Source organism: Schistocerca piceifrons, chromosome 4, assembly GCF_021461385.2.
Source record: "Schistocerca piceifrons isolate TAMUIC-IGC-003096 chromosome 4, iqSchPice1.1, whole genome shotgun sequence".
Classification (NCBI taxonomy): domain Eukaryota; kingdom Metazoa; phylum Arthropoda; class Insecta; order Orthoptera; family Acrididae; genus Schistocerca; species Schistocerca piceifrons.
Window position 1 is genome coordinate 136,343,870 of NC_060141.1, and position 23,711 is coordinate 136,367,580.

Below are 23,711 nucleotides of genomic sequence, written 5' to 3' on the forward strand. Positions count from 1 at the left end.
TGGCTCAGCTCCTTTAAATGCCATTCCCTTAATTTTATTAAATGAAGTTTCCATGTTGTATTCTTTGTCAAGTAGGTGCAACATACGTATAGCACATAGTAATTTCAGTTCATCGCCAAATGCAATAAATTGATCATCTGCAAAAAGACAGGTATCTATGGTTTCATACCGTTATATCTGTAACCCACGATATACTTCTTGTTTCTAACTTCTTAAAATGTCAATTATGTACACAAATTTATTCCGTAATAATGTTACAAACTTTCAGGGCTGAGGGATCTGGGTAAATGTACTACTTTCAGATAGTCTGCTCTGGAAACGACCGACTTGTAAGTTATGAGCGAAAATCTTTCTGATACCTCTGACAGTAGAATACGTGTATCATTACTGTTGTTGCAAAGGGTACTCTGCTTTCAGAGGTGGTAGTACAGATAAAAACAAGAAAAGAGTTCACTGAATATAGGCTCTAAAGCCGGCCGGCGTGGCCGAGCGGTTCTAGGGGCTTCAGTCTGGAACCGCGCGACCGCTACGGTCGCAGGTTCGAATCCTGCCTCGGGCATGGATGTGTGTGATGTCCTTAGGTTAGTTAGGTTTAACTAGTTCTAAGTTCTAGGAGACAGATGACCTCAGATGTTAAGTCCCATAGTGCTCAGAGCCATAGGCTTTAAAGCGCATATTTTAAGACCCATTACCACTTGTTCACCAGAAGCAATGAGTTTCACAGTAGCGAAGATGAATATGTGCTTACAGCTGTAAAGGTATGAATTTTAGAGCCCATATTTACCGGACTTTTTTTCTTTGTGTGGTCCATACTACCTCCTCCACCAATTTGGAAACCAAGGAGCTTGTAGTAGAAGAAATGTGTTTTACAGTATCAAAGGTGAACAAGCGCTCATAGCTTTTGAGTTATGTATTTTAGAGCCCATGTTGACTAGACTTTTATTCCTTTTTTGGGCCATGCTACGACCTCTGAAAATTTCCTCCCCTAAAATCGTAGCAACAACAGTACTCGTACATTTATTTCACTGGAAGAGGTACCACAACAATTTTCGCTTATGACTTTCTACTTGGTAGTTTCCAGAGCAGTGCCCCTTACCTGAAATAGATACATCTACTCTATTCCATCATCTCTGAAAGTTGGTAACATCATCACGAAATCATCTTATATGTTAAATAAAACCGATGATCAACTGTACCCTTGTCTTACAGCATTCTGTTCTTCTCAAAGGAGTCTATTACCAATCAGTTCTAACATATTTCTTATAGGGTGTCACTATAAAACATGTATCTACAGTTATCATACTTATTCCATTTTCCTTTCTAAGTATATTCATAAGTTCTTGATACCGTTTCTTCCTTGTTCGCTGTATGATTGGTGCCTATCTACAGGCGTCCACCAATTCACGATAGAGCGCCACTGACGTATTGAAAAATCTGAACTGGCGACGCCACGTGACCCGTGAATCCTACTTATCAAATCTTGAGAACCTGTATTAAGTGAGTAATCCAGAAGAATGCTAAAATTTCGAACGTATCTCTTCCATAGAGATTGCGAAGACAAGATTAGACTAGTGAACAGCGCGGACTTCGCAGCACATTATAAATTAAAGTCTCATGCCGCGTTTGTCTGTCTGTATGTGAAGCCTTACTTCAAGAACTACTGTAGGGATTTTATACTGTTTTCACTAACACATAGACCGATTCATGAAAAAGACTTTTGTACATAATTTATAAACTCGTCAGTACGTAGCGAAGCCGCGTAGGGTCACTAAGTATGCAGATAATGTATCATTCTTCCCACGCTCCATACACGAATGCAACTTGCCCAAAACCTAATACCAAGTATTATGGGAAGTGTCATATATCACCCATTTGTACGGAACTAAAGTAAATGAATCGTGTTTCACACTTTCCTAAGGCACGCTGGATACTACTTCTCCTTCTGATGGAATCCCCTTTGATACTGCGTTTTGTGTGTAGATCGGGATTGGGCAGTAGTGAGGTAAGAGTCTGTACCAGCATTTCGGTAGGGAAACAGTGCAAAACCCCGTTCACGAATACAGACCTAGGGTTTTCGTGTCCTACTTAAGGCAAATGTCGGGATGGCGCCTTCGAAATCGAAACAATCAATTATCTTTTGCGTACTTCTCGCCCTTCCGAACTCATCGAGAAGCCCCCTCGCCTATGGTACGTTTAATTCTAATCTCCTGCCCTTTTTTTAAGTTCACAGATAAAGAATTTTGCCATGGTGGCGGCAACTTCATGTTTACGCTCGAGAGCCGTCGAGAGGAGGGAGCAATTTTGTACAATCCACTGTTCTCAGAGCCAACGGCCTTGCCTCAGTGATAACAACGGTTCCCGTCAGATCGCCGAAGTTAAGCGCTGTCGGGCTGGGCTAGTACTTGGATGGGTGACCATCCGTTCTGGCGAGTGCTGTTGGCAAGTGGGATGCACTCAGCCCTTGTGTGGCAAACTGAGGAGCTACTGGACTGAAAAGTAGCGGCTCCGTGAAAGCGATGTGCTGACCACATGCCCCCCCCCCCCTGTCCAACCACATCCGCATCCAGTGATGCCAGTAGGCTGAGGATGACACGGCAACCGGTCGGTACCGTTGGGCCTTCCCAGGCCTTTTCGGATGGAGAGGAGTGTGTTCTCTGAATTGAAGTGCTGTCACACGAAACATATCTCCAACTCCCTGCGCGGAACAACAATTCAACACTGATTGGCAATTTTCCTTGACATGAACAGCTACCAACAACATTAACTTACATGTAGATATCTTTAACATAGTGAAAACACTTAAATCACTTAATAAAGGCAAGTCTTCCCGTGGATATCATATAACAATTAGATTTCTTTCACGTATACTGATATAATATATCCATATGGGCAATCATGTACAACCGCTCGCTCAACGAAAAATCCGTACCTAAAAACTATGAAGTTGAACGGATCACGACGATACACAGGAAACGAAATAAGGCTAATCCGCTGTATTATGGGTGCATATCACTGACGTCGATATGCAGCATGTTTTTGAAACATATCGTGTGTTCGAACATTATGAATTTCCTCGAAGAAAATGGTGAATTGGCACATTGTCAACGCTGATACAGAATATATCGCTGGTGTGCAACACAACTAACTCTTTAATCGCAAGAAGTGACGCGTGCTATCGATAGAGGAAGCTTCTACATTTGCAGAAGGCCTTTGGTACCTTTCCTGACAAGCGGCTTCCGATCAGATTGTCTGCCCACAGAGTACTGTATCAGTTCCGCAACTGTGAAACGTAAAAGTTCGTAGAAACTGGCGGAGAGGCTTCGAGTAAAATCGAAGTGATATGGTGTTCTCCAAGGAAGTGTTGTAGGCCATCTACTATTCCTAATCTATAAAAACGGTTTACGAGACAATCTCAGCAGCCGTTTTATAATATTTGCAGATCATAAAGTTATTTACCATTTAGCAATGTCATCAGAAGATCAAAACAAATTATAAAATGGTTTGGACCATTTTTTTCTATCATATTTTTCTATGATACGAAAAATGACAACTGCCCCTAAATAATGAAACATATGACGTCATCCACATGACTATCCGTTAAATTTTGGTTACACAACAAATCACACAAATCTAAAGTCTGTCAATTCAACTAAATACCTAGTAATTACAGTGACGAAATGTAAACTGGAACGATAAAATAGATAAGGTTGTGGGTAAGGCGAACCAAAGGCTGCGTTTTATTGGCAGAATACATAGAAGATGCAGCAAATTCACTAAACAGAGTGCCTGCAGTAAGCTTATCCGTCCTCTGCTAGAGTACTGCTACGGCGAATCGTATCCTTACGAGATGGGACTGATGGAGGACTTCGAAAAAGTCCAAGGAAGAATAGCTCGTTTTGTGTCATCGCTAAATAGGGGAGATAGTGTCACGGATACGATAAGCGAGTGGCTGTGTGTATCGTTAAAACAAAGGTGTTTCTCGTTGCGGCGAGATTCTTTTTTTCCTCGAAATAAAACTTATCAACTTTCTCCTCTGAATGAGAACCTAGTTGGGGAGAAATGTTCATCGTGATAAAATAAGAGAAATCAGAGCTTTAACAGAAGGACTGAAGTATTCATTTTTCCCAGTCGCGATTGGAGAGTGGAATAGCAGAAAAACAATCTGAAGGCGGTTTCAGGAACCGCCAAACACTTAAAGTGTGAATTGCAGCGTAATCATGTAGCTGTACATGTAGCTGCGGACAATAACCCCCCCACTACATCACTGTCCAAACACTTATCATGTTTTGTCTAAATAAATGAACGGTTACTTTAATTCTGACGCTTCATTTTGTTTAGTAAAAATCTAACGTAGTATGCCTTCTTGTGAAACTTTCATCTCGTTCACACATTTGGCTTATTCTCGCACATTTTAAATTCAGATCCTACAGGCGGAACAATTTTCTCAAAGTTTCCTTGCTAGACTAGCATTCCTTGACTGCGTGACAAAAACTGTGAAGATTTCGCGAAGTACATCTATCTATTGTTCATAATGCTGCCTCTTAACACATATGCTCATATGATGAATGTGATATTTATTGTCTGAATGTTGCTACTTCGCCTTTTGGGTAGATACTTGATTCTCACCTTTCTCTGCATAGTGTCCCACCTGCCGTAATATGCACAACAGCGACTTTTGAGAACGTCTAACTGTTTATTCGCTGGTTCCATCTACTTTTCGTATGGTTGTGCGATATTATCAACGTTAGAGGGAAGTAAGTAGGCGCTCGTTGTCAATGTCTGAACTAATCACCTATGGCTTTTCATGACTACAGATCGCCAGCTGTAGCCGGTGTAAGCCGTGTTCCACCCTGTTTTACGCATAACTAGCTTCAGCAGCGAAAATACAGGGGTGGAGAAAAATACGGCAAGACCACAAACACAACACATTACGGTGCTTAATACGACCTAGGAAGCCCGTTGGCACTCCGAACAGCTTCCAGTCGTCTCGAAAGGATACATAAAGGTACAGATCTCAGTGGAGTCTTATACCACTCTTCCTGCAAAGTAGCGGCAATTTCAGGAAAAGATAATGAAGCTAAATAGCGATCATGCTCCTTTCTCTCCAAAGTAGACCACAAAGGCTCAATAACATTGGTATCTGGTGACTAGTTACCGGAGGATGGATCCTAGGGTGGGCGTGATCAGCTAAACTGGTCACATAATATTTGGCAGTAATGCGACTTTACGTAGTATCTATGAGGTTCATGGAAAACGACGTTATGGCTGCCAAATCATCACCGAACCCCCGCCATGCTTCACTTTTGTAGCATATAGTCGACAAGATGTTGGAAATAGTATGGACCAAGAGTCATCAGGGCAAATGACTATCTTCCTTGACTTCACCCACCATGTTTCGTGGCTTCGACACCACGTTTTCCTGTTACGTGCGTTTGCATTATCGATGTGCGGTTTTGAAATTCCAGCTCACACTACATTTCCCAGCTTGTGGCGCCCCCTTTGGATCATTTTGGTCCTGGCGGCATTTGCGATTGCAACATTCAGAACTGCAGTGACTTTTGCAGCTGTTGTCTTATTTTTCGTCACAATCTTCTTCAACGACCGTCTGTCACGATCACTCAACACACACTTTGGTCCGCGTTCTGAATTAGTAGTTGCTGTTTTCCCGCTTACCCTTATTCGATACAAATCTTCAGTACGGTGCCTCTTGAAACACGAAAACTTCAGCTACCTTCATTACTGAAGCACCCACTGTACGGGTACCAACAATGTCCTCATGTTCGAATTCACTTGGATCCGACATAATACACTCACAACTACGGAGAACACTGGTCTGACCACGACTGATGCTTGTAGCGTATTGAGGACATTGCAAATACAACAGCGTAACCTGGAGGCTTGGCTAAAAGTTCCACAGGCGGAAAATGAAGTTACGTGATCTAGGGACAAACAAAAATGTTGCATAGCTTTTCGTCACTAGTATCTTCTAAAAAAAAAAAGTTACGAGGAGAACACGGGAAGTGCCATAATCCGATTTCCCAGAAACCTCGCTCGATGGAAGCGGAGTCAAAATAAGCGAGGTACTTTATGTGCATTTTGGCTAGTACGCAGTTCAACTTAAGCATTGGCACAATGACTATCCTCGCGGCTTTACACTTTTGTACCCCGTGTTTGAAACCCATTATTACTTTCTTACTTTTTTTTTTACATTTACCCATCCATTTTCACAGAAGATTAATACACGAATGTTTTACGATGCATTCTGAAATCACGTTGTCCTTATACGTTTACTTACTGTATGGCGAATGAAAAAAAGGAAAGAAAAGGTAAATTAATAGCAAAATTACTTCAATTGTTTTCGGTGAAATCCTGTGATGTATTTTGATTCATAATCAATTGCAAATGCTAGTTTTCGGAAAAGTGATCCCATATACGTGGTTGCCGTGAAATAATTGCCAACTCATAAAATTTTCAGTAATGTTAACGACGAGATTCATACGAAGAAATGTCCCTGTGGCAAACCTGCACTCGCACGATAATCTTATTGTTCGGAATTTCCATGTTTCGAATGTTTCTGCGATCGGTATCATCCAAGAGAATGGGCGAAATCTTCCCGAGAAATATACGTAAGAATAAAATGTAAGAATGAAGAACTGGTATAAGAATGAAATATGAGAACATTAGAATTTAAAAAAACTGTAACGCCTGAAAATACTACAACACCTATATTATATTATAAATGTAAGACACTAATTGCTAAGCCAAGTTGTAATTTTACAGTTAATATAGCGTCCACGTATCGCCAAAGTTGATAAGAAACTTTCATGTAGTAACCTCCCATGGCCGTGGATAGATAAATGAAAAAATAAAGTAATTATAAGCAGTAAAGTGGTTTCGATCACGGGACGTGAAAGTGATCTGATGGGGGGTGGGGGTGGGGAGGGGGGGGGGAGGGACGATAGCCACTGTTTCATGAGTTGGGCTGAGTTTATCGTACGTTAAAAGACAATTAAGTTACTCTGAAACCTTGACGGTCGTTTTCTCTAAAGGGTCGAGTATGTACGGGTAAGCCAAGACACGTATTCGCTAGTCTGGACTCATCTTCCACTGAGTGAAGTTGTTAGGAAGTCAGGTTATGCCACTTCCCACATTCCCGTCGTGGGTTGTCAAAAGACGAGAAGGAGCTTGTTTCATGGGAAGATGTGCTAAGTATGACGCCCAAATCTTGTGGATAGGTGCGGCGTATGGCTAGAGTTTAGAAACGAAATCCGAGCAGTTTGCTACAGGTGTGTAGTGAACGTGGTAGCTACTTGTGGGATAATCAACCTTGAGTGTTGGATGATTATCGGTCAAGACGCGGGGGTTCATAAAATATCAAAGAGTACACAGGTATTCGGGTTCCTGGACAGTTTCTAGCATGGATCTTTCATACTGCAGGGAGAATGATTCTACATCCGTAAACTCAGGCATGTCTGATGATGTGATTTATGGTGTAAACAAAGGTATGTCAGATGAGGTGTTTAATGGTGAACACAGAAAATAACAGACGTTAATAGAATTTGTCGAATTAAAATAAGCATTCGATAACGTAAAATTGTGCAAGGGTTTTTTAAACTCTCACAGAAACTTGTGAGCTATAGACAAAGACGAGTAATGTACAATAGCCGCGCGGGATTAGCCGATAAGTCAGAGGCGCTGCAATCATGGACTGTGCGGCTGCTCCCAGCGGAGGTTCGAGTCCTCCCTCGGGCGTGGGTGTGTGTGTTTGTCATTAGGATAATTTAGGTTAAGAAGTGTGTAAGCTTAGGGACTGATGACCTTAGCAGTTAAATCTCGTAAGACTTCACACACATTTGACCATTTTAATGAACAATACCACTAAAAGGCCTATTCTTTAAAGAATGGGACTTCTATGTATAAAACAGATTCAAACATTTGATTACTTTACACACGAGGTAATGTGTTAAATATTTTGCGTTATACATGTAAGCGAGAAAAAGCTTATAAAATGTTTGAAATTATGCTTAAAGTTTATTGAAAGTAGCTAAGTGCATTCATAATGGAACACTGAATGAATATAATCTAGGTAATTTTAATTTGGCTCCATTTCAAGCAAAATAAAGTTTCTCGCTCACCTCAATGTTTATGACGTCATAGCTCTTGAAGTATGTGTCCGACAATGATATAATTTTGCAGGTACAGTTGGTGGTAGATGTGTGTACTGCCTACAAACTGTGTTGCGAATACAGTCGGTATTAAAGAAGTAATGAATAAAAATGACATTTCTGAGCTAAAGTTGTTCTGCATGAACAGCAAAAAAGTAGTAGGTAATAAACTGTTTTCGTTTCATCGTTTTCTAGGGCGGAGCGGCGTTCTCAGATGGAAATCTTTCCTAAAGTTTTGAAATTATGTGTAAAGTTCGTTGGAATTCGCTAAGTGCTCTCATTCTCAGATACTGGATGAATATAGTACGCAAATTTACGCGCTTCCCCAAGACAGACAGACAGTTTCTAACTGTTGTACTCATCTTATTGCGCCAAACCTTGAACATAAGATGCATGACAGAGATTTAAATTTTTAAATTCAGTCAATAATTGCGCGAAATATTGAAAATCATAGTTTTGTTGCCTTTGGAAGCTGTTGGGCGGGAAATCTGCGACTGGTACCTGCTTCAGGGAAAGTCGCCGAGTAAGATAGATGTTTAGGAATCACGAGGAAGCAATGAGATTCGAATGTTAACAGCGACGTAATAGGATTAAAAAGAGCGCATATCGAAGATGCAAGGAAAAAATTAAATCAACGCTCACAAGTAGTATTACAAATCTGGATGACAGGATATAAACAATAAGGTTAGATTAAGACACAGGTATCGCCCATGACAATGAGGAAGAACTTCATGACCCGTTAAAACGAATGAAAGCTTTATTGGCCACAGATTGTGAATTGGAAGTAAACGAAAGAAAGAGGTAAGTGTTGACCAGTAGCATAAATGAGATTAGAGATAAACTTAACACTGAAATTAGGAACTACGTCGTTGACGAATTGAAGGGATTCTACTATCCGGCAAAAGGACAAAGAAAGCAGGATATGTAAAGCAGTGTTCCTCAGTCAAAGAGAGAATTATTCCCTAAAAGAAGTCTACTAACATCCAATGTATGAATTTAACGACGGAATTTATGTGAATGTGAGTCTGGAGCATAGCATTATACGATACTCATTCAGGAACTGATTGGAAACTGCAAAGGAGAGACGAAACATTTGAGATGTGGTGTTACAGAAAGATGTGAAAAATTAAATGGTCTTCAGAAGTCACAGCGTCAGAGGTGAAAGGAATATATGGAAAACACTGACTAGGAGGAGGAAAAGTATGATAGTCATATCGTAGGACATTAGGGATTAATCTTCATTTGCCAAGGTACTAGAGGATGCCACATGACATAAAAATATAGAGGAACAAAAATATTGGAATTTATTTTTCAAATACTCCAGAATATTTTAGTGATATTACGAAGTGACGAAGAAAACGTAAAGGGACGTGTCAAACCAGCCAGCGTCACGGAAAAAATGAAAAAAAAGAAGGAAAAGAAAAGCTCCTGATGTACAGACCTCACATTGCCTCAGCAAAGCCGTATAGGGCCCTCAACGATCTACTGTGGTTTGAGATCGCCGTAGTAGGAATATGGGGCTTAAGAAACCCATTTATAACAGGATTGTATGGAGACAATGCGGTGCATGCAGTTTCAGCAGCCGACGACTGCCTAGTGTCCGTTTGCTGGCATATGGACATAAGAGAGCGTCTGACATGGCCACTTGAATATCGTCACTGGACGATGGAACACTGCTGGTCTGTAGCAGTATCGAGTTGTTGGGTACCTGAGAGAGTAAGGTATGCCCCATGAAGCTATAGATCTCGGGTGTCAACTAGGTTGTGAACAGATGGGAGGTGCTCAGTGGTTGTCTGGGCTGTGTAGAGATGGTCGCAGTTACGTCCTGTTGTCCAGTTGCTTGAGACATTGACAAGTGAACATTGTGCTGATATGCTTGCGGACCATAGGCATCTATTTCTGGTTTAATTGTGCATGTCTTATTCCAGCAGGACAATGCGACATGTCACCGCTATTAGTTGTACGCAGGTGACCTGATAAATACTAAACTGAATTCATCGGCTCTCGAGCTTAACCAATCTTAATCCAGTCGAGCATTTGTAGGATGCTGTCGATAACACTGTACCTTCGATGCAATAAAAGACACAGTGTTAAGAACCAATGCAGTTGACAATACAAGTAATACATTTTTTCCAATTTTCGCAAGTGTATGCTGGATGTAAATAATGCTTATAAACCAACGTCGTAAAACTGATTAAGTGATTACGCAAGTACTTCATGCTGTGTTTTACATTTGTAACATTTTTATAAATATATGTTTACTGTAACCTGTCAGGGCTTAGAATTGTATAAAAAAAAGCCTGTTACAAGTAGGTGGTCTTCCAAAGATCCATCCTTAGAGAATAAAAGGGATGCACGAGGCCCGTTTCGATGCATTTCCATTGTTATTAGAAATTGGGCTAGACACACGCAGCACTCACCGCTGAGTGAAGAGCGCGTTGGAATAATCACGAATCGAGCAGTATTCGCGTTAAAAAACATCTCCGTGGGCCGCAAGTAGCCAGGTGTTGCCTGGGAAAGTTGCAGGCAGAATATTACCGTACTCGGCGTGGGGCCACGTGTTGACAATGTGATAATAACACAGTGGGATTATTATAACTATGATTTCGCAGTTAGTGTCTGACATTGTACACATGATCACCTCGTAAAACATCCTGTATCTATATCAAATTACAGCCGAGTGTCACTGAGTTAATGGAATAACATGAAAATCTTATTATATTGCGCCCTAAATTGGTTTGCACGGTAATTCGACCATAATTTTCTTGCTCACTGAGCTGGCTCTATAATTAAAGTGCTTGCTAAAGACTTACAGTCTTATATCTGGAACATGGTTAGTAAAACAACATTAATTAGTTTTTTTACATTTATTCTGGCACAATTTTTTAATAATTCCTGACTTATTTACTTTATCTATCGTTTTATTGATTTTTATCTCGGTGTGGGTTTAACACATGTTTTCGGCGTCAATTTACCATTTAGTATGCCATATTGTTTCATGCCTTATTCAGACAATTATTTTAATAATTTGATCAAAGTAGGTAGTGGAGACCTGTACCGGTCTACGTCTACATTTACGTTATTATTCTGCAATTCACAGTTAAGTGTCGAAGACGTACATGAAACCACTTTCAGACTGTTCTTGATCGTTCCATTCTCGTGTTTTCCGCACGAGATCTGATTGCTCTCGTTTTATTTCGACGGTCTTTTCTCCATATGTACATGAGAGTCAACGAACTATTTTTTCATATCAGGAGAATACTGGCGATTGAAATTTCGTGAAAAGATCTCGTTGAAATGAAAAACATACACTGATGAGACAAAACAGTATGACCATTTGCTTAGTAGCTTTCCTGTCCGTCTTTGGAACGAAATACAGCATTGATTCTGCGTATCACAGATTCGACAGTTTGTTAGTAAGTTTGTGGAAGTATGTGGCATTAGATGTCTACGCACAGGTGATGTAATTCACCTAAATAATGAGCCAATGACTTGCGTACGTGCTGATGGTGCCCGATAGTAACCCAGAAGGGTGCCACAGGATTTGCATCAGGTGAATTTGGTCCCCGATACATCAACTGCAGTTCGCTACAATGCTCCTCAAATCATAGTAGCTTGGTTCTGGCTCCGAGACGCGGACAACAGTGCTGCTGAAAGATGACATCACCGTCGAGGAAGACATCAAGCATGAAGGGATGCAGATGGTTCGCAGCTGTCACCGTGTCTGCGGTTACTATCACAGATTACACTCAAGGGCTGGAGAATGTCTGCCGTAGCATAATACCAGCCTCGGTCCGGGGTGCTCTGCACGTTTCAAGCCGCCGTGCACATCGATGACGGCGTTTGTGGAGACGACCATCGACCTAGCGTAGCAAAAATGCGATTATCCCGAAAAGCCGACACGAATCCATTGATCCACGATCTAACTTCGACGGTCCCGTGGCCACTGCAATCGTAATTGATGATGTGGTTGGGTCCGCATGTGAACACGTAGGGGTGGTCTGCTACGGAGCTCCAAGTTTAACAGTGTACAATGAACGGTGTGCTCCGAAACGCCAGCATTGTGCTCTTTTGGCAGAGATGCCACAGATCGCCAGAGCACGTTCTGTGAAGAGTCGCGGACGTCTAATAATTTAGCTCCTAGTGGTAGTTTCACTGTCCTCCTACCTCTTTCCGAAGATGCTCATGGCGGTAGCATGTGAACATTCGATCAGGTTCACCGTTTTCGAGATACCCGTTCAAAGGCTTTGCGTAAAAATAGGCTGTCCTTTGACAAAGTCGCTTACCTCAGTGGCTTTCCACTTTTTCAGCTATGGTTGTCCCCATATATCTCTGCTGCGGGTGCATACTAGCGCGTCACGTGCTTGCATCGTCATCACGCGGCATCAAACTTCGCGGTGGCAGTGATTATAATGTTTCGGATTACAATGTCGCCCTCTTCCCTGCTTCGCGATACTACAAAATGTACTCTGATTCCTTGAACTTTTTCAGTGTCCTCCTATCTGGTATCGATCCCATGCCACGCAGCGGTATTCCAAATGACGACGTACAACCGTACTGTAGGCTGTTTCTTTCGCAGACCTGTTGGATATTCTAAGTTTTCTGCAAGTAAAACGCAGTCTTTGGTTCGCTTTCCCCACATTATTTTGTGTGCGATGGTTCCAGTTTAGGGTGCTTGTAATTGTAATCACTAGGTATCGAGTTCAAGCTATAACCTTTAAATTTGAGTTGTTTATAGCGTAAATATATGTAAGGGAATTCTTTTTAGTACTCACGTGGATCACTTCACCGTTTTTAGTGTTAGCGTCAGTTGGTAGTTTCCGTACCATGCAGATATCTTACCTAATTCTTTTGGCAGTCCGTCTTGAATATCTGATGTTTAAGTACATGCGACAGTATCATCTTCAAACAATCTAAGAGGCTGCTCAGACTGCCTTCTATATCGTTTATAAGGGTTAGGAACAGAATCGGGCTTACAACACTTTTTTGGGAAACCCCTGATATCACTTTGGTTTCACTCGGTGACTTCCTGTCAATTATCCGTAAGTGGTTGCGTCGCGGCGCGTTTTGTGCTGTCGTATATTCATAGAAATTACAGTTAAAACTTTGGTAGTTGCTTATTTTCTATATCTCGCGCGTAGTGTGCTTCTTTGAATCAGAGTAACTTAACTGTTATCAGAGAAATTTTCGTTTTGTTTTGCGACTGATTTACGTAAGCCGGCCGCGGTGGTCTAGCGGTTCTAGGCGCTCAGTCCGGAACCGCGCGACTGCTACGGTCGCAGGTTCGAATCCTGCCTCGGGCATGGATGTGTGTGATGTCCTTCGGTTAGTTAGGTTTAAGTAGGTCTAAGTTCTAGGGGACTGATGACCACAGATGTTAAGTCCCATAGTGCTCAGAGCCATTTGAACCATTTTTGATTTACGTAATAGCAAACGCATGTGTATGTCTAAATTACGAGGAACGTTCCTGGGACAAATAATTAGGTACACATTCTAATTGTCCGTTGCAGGCTAGCGGCCATATTGATTTCTAACAATTATTTCGTTCTGTTTTATTTATTTGCCAATTAGAGAGCACTAATGATAGGTGACTGGCAAAGAATGTAAAACAGGTAACATTAAGTTAGGAAAAATTACAATTAGCAAAGTAACAGCTTTCAAGTATCTAGGAAGGGTAATAACGGAAGAACTGAGGATCTACCAGGAAGTCAAAGCTCGAATTGCGGTAGTTGAGGAAGCTTTCAATGGAAAGGAAAACTATTATGTGGAAAGCTAGATAAAATGCTGATGGAAATGTAGTTTGTCTGCTATGTAGTACTATAATCCACAACTGAGACACGTACATTGAGAAGAGAGGACGAAAGGAGGGTGGAAGACTGTAGGGTGTGGTATCGAGGAGGACGGAAGGGGTTAGTTGTCTACAGAGAGTGGCTAATCAAGAGATGCGAAATGAATAGGGGAATGAAAAAGACTGTTGGGAGAGAAAGAAGGAAGAATTTGAAACTTGCTGGCAGATTAAATCTCTGCGTCGGACCCAGACTCGAACTCTGGACCTCTGCCATTCGCGGGGAAGTGCCCTATCATCTAAGCTACCCAAGCAAGAGTCACGACCCGTCCTCACAGCTTGCATGGTCTGCAGGAAAGATTCTGTGAAGTTTGCAAAGTAGGAGACGGCGTACTGGCGGAATGAAAGCTGTGAGGACGGGTTGTAAGTGGTGCCTGGGTAGCTCAGATGGTAGAGCACTTGCCAGCGAAAGACAAATGCCTCGAGTTCGAGTCTCGGTCCGGTACAGTTTTAATCTGCCAGGAAGTTTGGCACCAACGCACACTCCACTGCAGAGTGAAAATTTCATTCTGGAAAGATGAATTTGCTTGGTCACATGTTGCGACGGGGATGTTTGACGGTTAATGCATTTGATGGGTTAGTGAGTTGGAAATAAATGAAAGGAAAGAGAAGATACGGGGTGACATTAAAGGAAGTGTATGCTACATGGAAATGACGAGAGCAGGAGAAGGCAGAAGGACAGGGGAAGCAATCGTGTCAAGGCTTACGTTCGGGCAGAACAAGTAATGACAACAATTGTTAGCACTTCTAACAGACTGATACCCCGTGATTTGCACTACATAAGTTTAATTGTCTAGGAGAAACGATTGTAAGCTTTTCGGCATTAGAGGTACATATCTCGTTTTGATCGTACTTCGGGATCGATTTCCTCCTTCCTGAGTTAGGGTTACCATCACCTTCTCACTGTGATTTAACGTGTCGGTGTGTTGGGGAGCTGCAAAGGGTTTCGGTGAAAGCGTGACGTACGCCGCTGGCGGAGAAGTCCTCTCCGCCGGGGCGACCCTATGGGGAAACAGCTGGTGACCGACCGGCTGGCCACAAACGGCGCGGTCACGGCCCCCCCGGTGCGTCAATACGGCGGAAATTGTGGGCCGGCGCCTGATTGGACGGGCGGACGGCCCGATTGCCTCCGAGAGCCGGGGGCGCGCCAATGTTCCATGCAAACACCGCCATTTCCGCTTACCGGGGTCGCTCGTCTTTCAGCAAACACCTCGCTTCCAAACCTCCTACCGTATGTACCAGTGTGAAAGGGTTGCAGAGCGCCTGGAGCGCTGCGACGTAATCAGTGATTCCCAGTTCAGGGAGCCTCAAGTAGCTTCCTTATCATACCAGACTAATAGTTTTACCTTTCCAATTTTTTTAAAGATTATGAAAGCGCACTCTAATTACAGTGTGGCGTGTTGCAGAAGCTAGACTGGATTTATGGAGAAACGGCCACCTGTCGGAAATTTAAGAAACTTTGTAAAATCCTTCTGAGGTACAAATCATGTTTTGAAAACAATATCTTACATCAAAAGTTGTATACTGGAGAGTCATGTTATTCCTAAATCTCAAATATCGTCTGGCCCGCTTAAGATGCCGTAAATTTGTATTCATCCACAATAACTGAAATAAAAAACACTTAGCAAGGTCTAAAAAGCTTGTCATGGGAACACTGATTGCGGTTATGTCAGTATAAGCCACTTTTTTTGTCAAATTGAATTACAATGATGAACACAGCCTAGTAGAAAACTAAGAAGTGGATCACTGGTCAACCAAAAATTAGAACGACAGCAGTATCTAAAAATTATGTGGGCAGATAAAGCACTAACACACAGTATAAGACCAAAAAATAAAATAAAATAAGAAATAAAATGACGCACCACGAAGGAATTATCCGAATGGGACGAAAATCAGTTGATACGAGAGCTTCACAAACTAAGCTAGTCAATATCACGTTGGTCAACCTTTGGCCCTTCTGCATGCAGTTACATTGGCATTGATTGACAGAATTCTTGGCTGTCCCCTGAGGGATATCACGCCAGATTCTGTCCGACTGGCGCTTTTGATCGTCAAAATCCCGAGCCGGTTGGAGGATCCTGCCCGTAATGCTCAAAACGTTCTTAATTGGGGAGACACCGGCGACCGTGTTCGGAAAGGTACGGGATGGAAAGCAAGTCTCTTGACACGTCTTCACAGGTCATTTTGGCTCACTTCGAAGCACGACTCATCACTGACGGCACTTCTATTCCAGTCAATGAAATTCCATGCCAAAGACGTGTCTGCAGACGCTCTGGACAGTGGTGGGAAACCAACCTGACGACATTCTACGCCCCGTCTTCGTGCCATTCATGGCAAACCACTTTGCGCTTAAATTTCAGCAAGGTAATGCCCGATCGCACAAGGCGACAGTTTCTATTGCTTGTCTTCGTACTTACCAAACCCTACCTTGTTCAGCAAGGCATGCGGATCTCTCCCCAACTGAGAAAGTTTGAGGCATTATGGGCCGACCTCTCCTACCAGTTCGGTTTTTTGACGATCTGAGCCGGCAAGGGTGGCCGAGCGGTTCTAGGCGCTACAGTCCGTAACCGCGCGACCACTACGGTCACAGGTTCGAATCCTGCCTCGGGCATGGATGTGTGTGATGTACTTACGTTAGTTAGGTTTAAGTAGTTCTAAGTTCTAGGGGACTGATGACCTCAGCAGTTAAGTCTCATAGTGCTCAGAGCCATTTGAATCATTTTGAGGATCTGATGTGCCCATTGGACAGAATTTGGCGCCATAAAGATAATGATTATTCTAACACATAATGCTATGCTCATGACACGCAACAGTCTACTGTACGCCACGATTATTGTCCATACTTCCACAATAAAGGATTACATTTAACCACGGTAAACATTGCATCTCCTTCCTTTCTACTCGCGTCGTTAAGATTTCTACACATTTTTGGCTCCAGCGGGAGCCTCTCGAAACCACTATCACTAGCCACAAACACTACTATATACTAATAACGTCCACGCTCTACGAACTTCTGCTAACTATGACCTGCGCATACCGGCTGCCCACTACTCGTGTCTTGAACGTCACAGTCTCCTCAGAACAGAAAAGGCAATTAAGAATCTGTAACAAACGAAGTGTTTAGAAAACCCTTACCGTGAAAACTGGTAGGTTAGTGGGGCATTAGCAAATCTGCTAAATTTTAGAAACCAAAAATTGTTCTTAGTTTTCTTACTCAAACATGCTTTTCAAATCTGTCTCATTATAAGGGATCGTTAATTGGGTGCAATTTTAGTCAGTAAACCGTTAGGTTCTGTAGAACATAAATTAAACGGAGGGTGCGACTCTGTAACATGCGTAGAGAACGGGCTAACTAAGGGCGTGTCTAGTCGTAAGAGATGGTCACACACACGTTGCAACGCCCGATTAGAGGTTCTGATACTTTGAAAAATTGATCTAATGATGCGATTACTCGTCATATTTCATGAAACACTCATAAATTCTTTAAATGCACTACAACATTCGAAATTTGTGGTAAGGTCTTATGGGACCAAACTGCTGAGGTCATCAGTCCCTAAGCTTACACATCACTTAATCTAACTTAAATTAACTTCCGCTAAGGACGACGACACACCCATGCCCGAGGGAGGACTCTAACCTCTCACGGGGGAAGCCGCGCGGACCGTGACAAAACGCCTCAGACTGCTTGGCTACCCCGAACGGCCAACGCACTACACTGCACGCAGAGATTTACCAAGTCTCCAACACCACGTTGCAGTTCGGTGGTCCACAAAGCCTGCACCAGTAATTTTTTCTAATCCTGTAACATCCTACATCTGTCGCATTAATAGTTTCAAACGCTTTTAGAAGTGACTGATCAGCTGCACATCCGATAAAGTTCCGTTGATTACCGTAGGTCCTTCCAAGCGGATACGAAAACACGGCCAACGTTAACCGCATCCTTTATGTAGCTATCAATTCGTTGTTGTCAAAATCAGAGAAAGGCATTTCCCATAAATTTTACGTTGTTAAAAATCACAAAACTGCTTTTATTGTACTTCGAATAACGTAAACTATAAGTCTAAATATAACTCACAACTCGGACTTAAAAAGCAGATTCTACTGTCATGGTACGACATGCTAGTTTTACTGTACCTGGGAACTCTTGGATACAATCTCTTACAGTTGCGCGTGACCTTCTTAATATTTAACACACGTGTCAGCAACAGCTTTATAAACCAATCTGAATTTTATCAGCCTTTGTGTCGCTAGTTTTTTTGCTGAGACTCTAAAAAATTGGTTTTGTTTCCCTATTTTTATGATTTATCAAACAGGATTGGTGTAATTCCTAATTATTTGAAATTAGCAAGGGAGCGGTTCAATCCGACATGTTGAAACTTGCCACGAAATTTTTTATACGGGAAGAAAACACTGAAAGAAACATTATGTCAAAATTACAGCTGTTAAGACACACTGCAAGCAGTTTAAAAAAAAGTTGAAAATTGCCAAGTTCGCAGCTCACCAGGTGGGTGAAAAAATGTACACCCCTGCCGTAGCTGTAGTAGACAGTCCGTACGAAACATGGCATATGCATAACCTTGGTTGGCGATGCGTCGGTAAACAGAGAACATGATACAACGCGATCTTTAGCCAGTTGGTTAGTTAGTTCGTTACATGTTCCATGGATCATCTTGCACGATAGATCACAATAATATGGAGCGAGTTACTTTACATTCGCATCGCAAATTTCATCGTAATCTGTAAATCGAATTGTAGTTCTCATTAATAGCTATTCTGACTCTTTTGTTCAGCTACTTTTCATTCGAATTTGCAAATCATTTAATATCTGTGATAATTAGCACTTGTCTTTGCAGTATCGCTAAGTGTTACTAATGGAGATTATACTGAATTAATTTTCTTTCTGTTGTCTTTGTATATATGCTTACTAATAGCATTTGTCTTTGTGCAGATTCCGGAGTTTCGCAGTAATGTGGATTCAATTAATGTTTTCAAATTTGCAAAGATAAAATATAAAGAACCTGGGATACACTCGAAATTACCTATGTCTACTGAAGAGTTACATGTGTGTAATTTACTAGTTAATTTCTTGAACACTCATTCGAATGATGTCGACATATCGTTAGAAATAGAGGAATGGTTGGGAGTAAGAGGAAATAACTCTGACACTTCTGTGAATTGCGGTTCGGACGATGATTATTGTTCTCATTACAGTCCAGAAAAAAAATGGCATACCTTCCAAGCAGTGTGCAAAGCCCGTTTAGGTCAGTAAAATCTGAACACGAATTGTATAAATGGAAGAAACATTTACACGAACTACGAAATACGCGCCAAATTGTAACTCGCGAAAGGTTGAAAGAAAAATTACATGTGATTAATTCGTATCTGAAGTAAGACGAAGCTTCTTGTAACCCCTAAAATGCTGTGTACAAAGCCAAGCAGTCAGATTTCGTGTAGGAACTGCGTGAAAGCCGTGCTTTTATAATTTTGAGTGAAAATAAGCGGTCGGTGAACGCTATGGCACATTCGTATACAACAATTCCAATGATAATTATCAATGGATTACCGTTTCCGCAGATTTGTATCTTTCTTCAGGAACCTCAACGGTAAAATTATAAAAAAAGTCTGTTTAGTTGCAAATATTTTGTAATCAACTGAGCAAAATCTGGAAAAAATAGGAGACAATAAGTTTCAAGAACACATCAGAAAGGGCTTCTTATAAGGTGTAGAATGTAATTTGACCTGTACGTTATAACACCTCTGTCCTTAGGAGGATAATGAAAAGGCTGATAAAATGAGGATTCTAAGCGGAACTAATACTGCAAGTCAGTCTCTAGATATAGAAATTTTTCGACAGCTTAAAGCATTTTTCAGAACTCCATAGGAAAATAATTCCGGACAGCCATTTATCATTTTAGGATTTTCAGCAGAACAGTACTGTCAAAATTCAACATCTGTGCATTATCACTTACACAACCACCTTTTATGAATTTGTCCGTGTCTTCTGAGCGAATCAATGTTTTGTCAGGCAGTGTATTTTTGTAATAGACCATTATGCTCATTTTCAGCGACAGCATGTGCGCCGATTTAAAAAAAAATGTTATTTACTTTCTCATACAAGCTTTCACTAAAATTAATACGTGCAAAATTAATACACTCTAAAACCGACAATACTACCCTTCATACTTTGACACCAACAGTTGTATAAGGAAAGTAAATTTGAAGCGATTTACAGTCGCTGCGAGGTTATCTAAACGGTGTAGAAGTTCGGACCCCATATGTGGACACGTGGAGGAACTCACCCGTTTAAAGTCACTCTTGCGGACGTTCCGTGAGAATATTACAACGAAATAAATGTCTGCCCTCTGGATGGCGTTTTGCATAATATGAAATTTAGGGCATGGGTGTCTGTGATGTTCTTGGGTTAGTTAAGTTGAAGTAGTTCTAAGTTCTAGGGGACTGATGACCTCCGATGTTAAGTCCCATTGTGCTCAGAGCCATTTGAACCTTTTTTTTTTTTCTAGAATCATATTCCTAGTAATTAGTTCGTTTTAGACGGTATTTGAAGCGTGGTTCCTGAGGCGTTAAAATCATACAGTGGAAAACATCGCAGTTCATTTCTTTCCGTTTTTAGACAGTCTTCGTCCCTTTCTACGCTTCTTTTAAGAAATGTATTGCAGCAACACAATAACGGCAAAGTATAGCAAATAACAGTAAATGTACGTGCACCTTAAGAGTGACCTACTTTTATAGCATCATATAAGAACGCTGCAAGAAAGGAGATGTGTAATACGACCCTTACCGGGAGTAAAAAGTGCGGGAGACGTGCTGGCAGAAGACGCCATAGTATCTACCACGAACCGCAGAGATTGTTCATCTTGGATTGTCCGTGCCGAAACACAAAATTATACTCAGGGAATGACGTTCCGTTTGTATATGATAGTTTTATGAGACTCGCAGCGACCACGAATCACCACATCCAGGCACTTGGACACCATAGCGCCAATACCGAATAAACAAATCCGCTGACACGATAATCAGAGTCTGAAGAATGAAGAAGTTAAAGGAATCGTGAGAACTAAACCAAATGTAGAGCATAAATCACTAATTAAACTAAATGAAAAATAATTCGGAAGCTTGCAGACTTTTACACAACCAGGGTATACTAATGAATTCTCTACAATGATTTCGACTGCGTAGACATAAAATTTCATTACTTCGAAACATCTGTTAAACTGGAGACGGGCAGCGCCATTTTATTTTGGCTTTTCTACCGGCTACGGTAGTGTTGCTCGGGGATTCCCATGTCAGTCACTACCAATTAGGCCTACCTACAAACGAACCAAAAGTTAACGATATATCTTTTACGCTCTCGAGGTGGTAATCAGTACATTACGAATTTCTCTCGTGCACTGCCTGCTAGCTGCTTTACACATGGCATTGAAATCTCTCTAAGTACTACCCTCTCAATCTGAACTGCGGCCGCGGGCAGTAGTCTGATCAGTCGATAAATCTTCAGGAGTCTCGGATATTTGTCTGTCTTTAGAATAACCGTTACCTCATCATGTTTTCATGATTTGGACAGATTCCAGTTCGTGGTATGTCACTGAAGAGAGCTACGATGTGGCATCCACCTATCTGATGCAGCTGCTTTAGATGCTAGTTTGTAAGTCGGTCAGGTCCTGCTAAACAGTGTTACAAAGCTGGTATTCCATCTATTCTCATGTAATGGAGCCGACCCCTTCGCCTGTTTAGGCAATACGTGCGTTTGGTTCTCCATGCAGTTAGCTTAACATATAAGAGGAAAGAGTACTATCGCATGCCAACATAGAACATAAGCGCCAATTTTTTTTTCAGGTAATTCCTATGAAAGTTTTGTTGGCTTAGGCTCAGTTCGACAGGCAAATACAGCGTGACGCTTTCCTTATAACATTCGTTATCGTGTGAAACTCGCCTGCTGTGCAGTCCCTGACGTACGTCCTTGGTGACAGGTCTTTATTACTTCAGATAAATCTGTATTCAGTACGTTATAATCAGTATTCACCTTTATCACTTTCTCAATGTGTCAGCTAAATCTGTACTGCGTTCAGTATCCACTTTTATCACACTCTCAGTGCGTCAGCTAAATCTGTACTGAGAATCTTTAGTATGTCAGATAAATCTGTACTGAGAAACTTAAACTCAAGATTCAGTATTCAGTTTTATTGCATTTATTTGATAAGCAACATGGTAACATTCGATTTATTGCAGCTGAATCTAAGACTCCGTCAGCAACGGTAGCGCCATCAGGAAGTTGGGCAGAGGATCGCCAGGAGCTCGAGAGGTCCCGTCCACGACGAACACGCCCGGTGCCGTCGCAGCTTGTGTACTCAATGAACCTGGCTGTCCACGACTGACGAAGGTGCAGCGTCTTCCCCCAGCAAAGTTAGCGCGACTTGAGGCCAGCATCTCCGCTCCAACCTGCGATTACAAAGCACTGTTGTCGATCGGCAAACGTGTCATGGAATGAGTTTGTAACAGCAGATGGGAGCTCCTATGTGGCCAAATAACATCGGTACATACCTGAGGATCTTCTGCACACTGCATCGACATTGCCCTCTGGGTTAGCGTTCCCCTCTTGGGCAACGATGCGGTGTTCTCTTGGCTTCCTTGTACACTACTAGAATCCAACGACGCGTTGCCCTCTTGGCTTCGTTGTACACTACTAGAATCCAACGACGCGATGTCCTCTTCGCTTCCTTGTACACTACTAAAATCCAACGACGCGATGTTCTCTTGGCTTGGTTGTACACTACTAGAATCCAACGACGCGATGTTCTCTTGGCTTGGTTGAACACTACTAGAATCCAACGACGCGATGTTCTCTTGGCTTGGTTGTACACTACTAGAATCCAACGACGCGATGTTCTCTTGGCTTGGTTGTACACTACTGGAATCCAACGACGCGATGCCCTCTTCGCTTCCTTGTACACTACTAGAATCCAACGACGCGATGTTCTCTTGGCTTGGTTGTACACTACTAGAATCCAACGACGCGATGCCCTCTTGGCTTGGTTGTACACTACTAGAATCCAACGACGCGATGTTCTCTTGGCTTGGTTGTACACTACTAGAATCCAACGACGCGATGTTCTCTTGACTTGGTTGTACACTACTAGAATCCAACGACGCGATGCCCTCTTCGCTTCCTTGTACACTACTAAAAGCTAACGATGCGATGCCCTCTTGGCTTGGTTGTACACTACCACAGGCTGTCCTCCCATCTCTATGCCTGCGAGTCTCTAGTGTAAAACATCCAGCGCTTTCTCTTTTATAGCTGTACGACAATACATTGAGTGATTTCCCTGGAAACGACTTCTAACGTCATTGCTTTGTCTATTGTTGATGAATGTTTCGGCTACATGCTACAATAATACATTGTGTTTCACGGCCTACCAAACGATGAAAGGTACATTACTTCAATCATTAGGTTCTAAATTTTTCACTAACACTGAATACTTTCAGATTATGTTCGTCAGATCAATTTTAGGCAGCCCGAAAACGCCTTACCAGACGTCGCGTGTTATTCTTTTCAGGCACTCTTCAGAGCTGTACGAGTATTTCCGTCCCTTTCAGAAAGAATTCCACTTGCACAACCCCACTGTACATATAGTTTTAACCTAAGACGTGTGTCAGCAGCTGAACCAGGATAATCGTAACCGGAA

The 23,711-nt window shown here is 42.0% G+C and overlaps 1 pseudogene; it reads left to right on the forward strand.

The window, feature by feature from the left end:
- The first annotated feature begins 2,324 nt into the window (after nt 1-2,324).
- Nucleotides 2,325-2,442, forward strand: LOC124796923 (annotated as a pseudogene).
- The last annotated feature ends 21,269 nt before the right edge of the window (nt 2,443-23,711 follow it).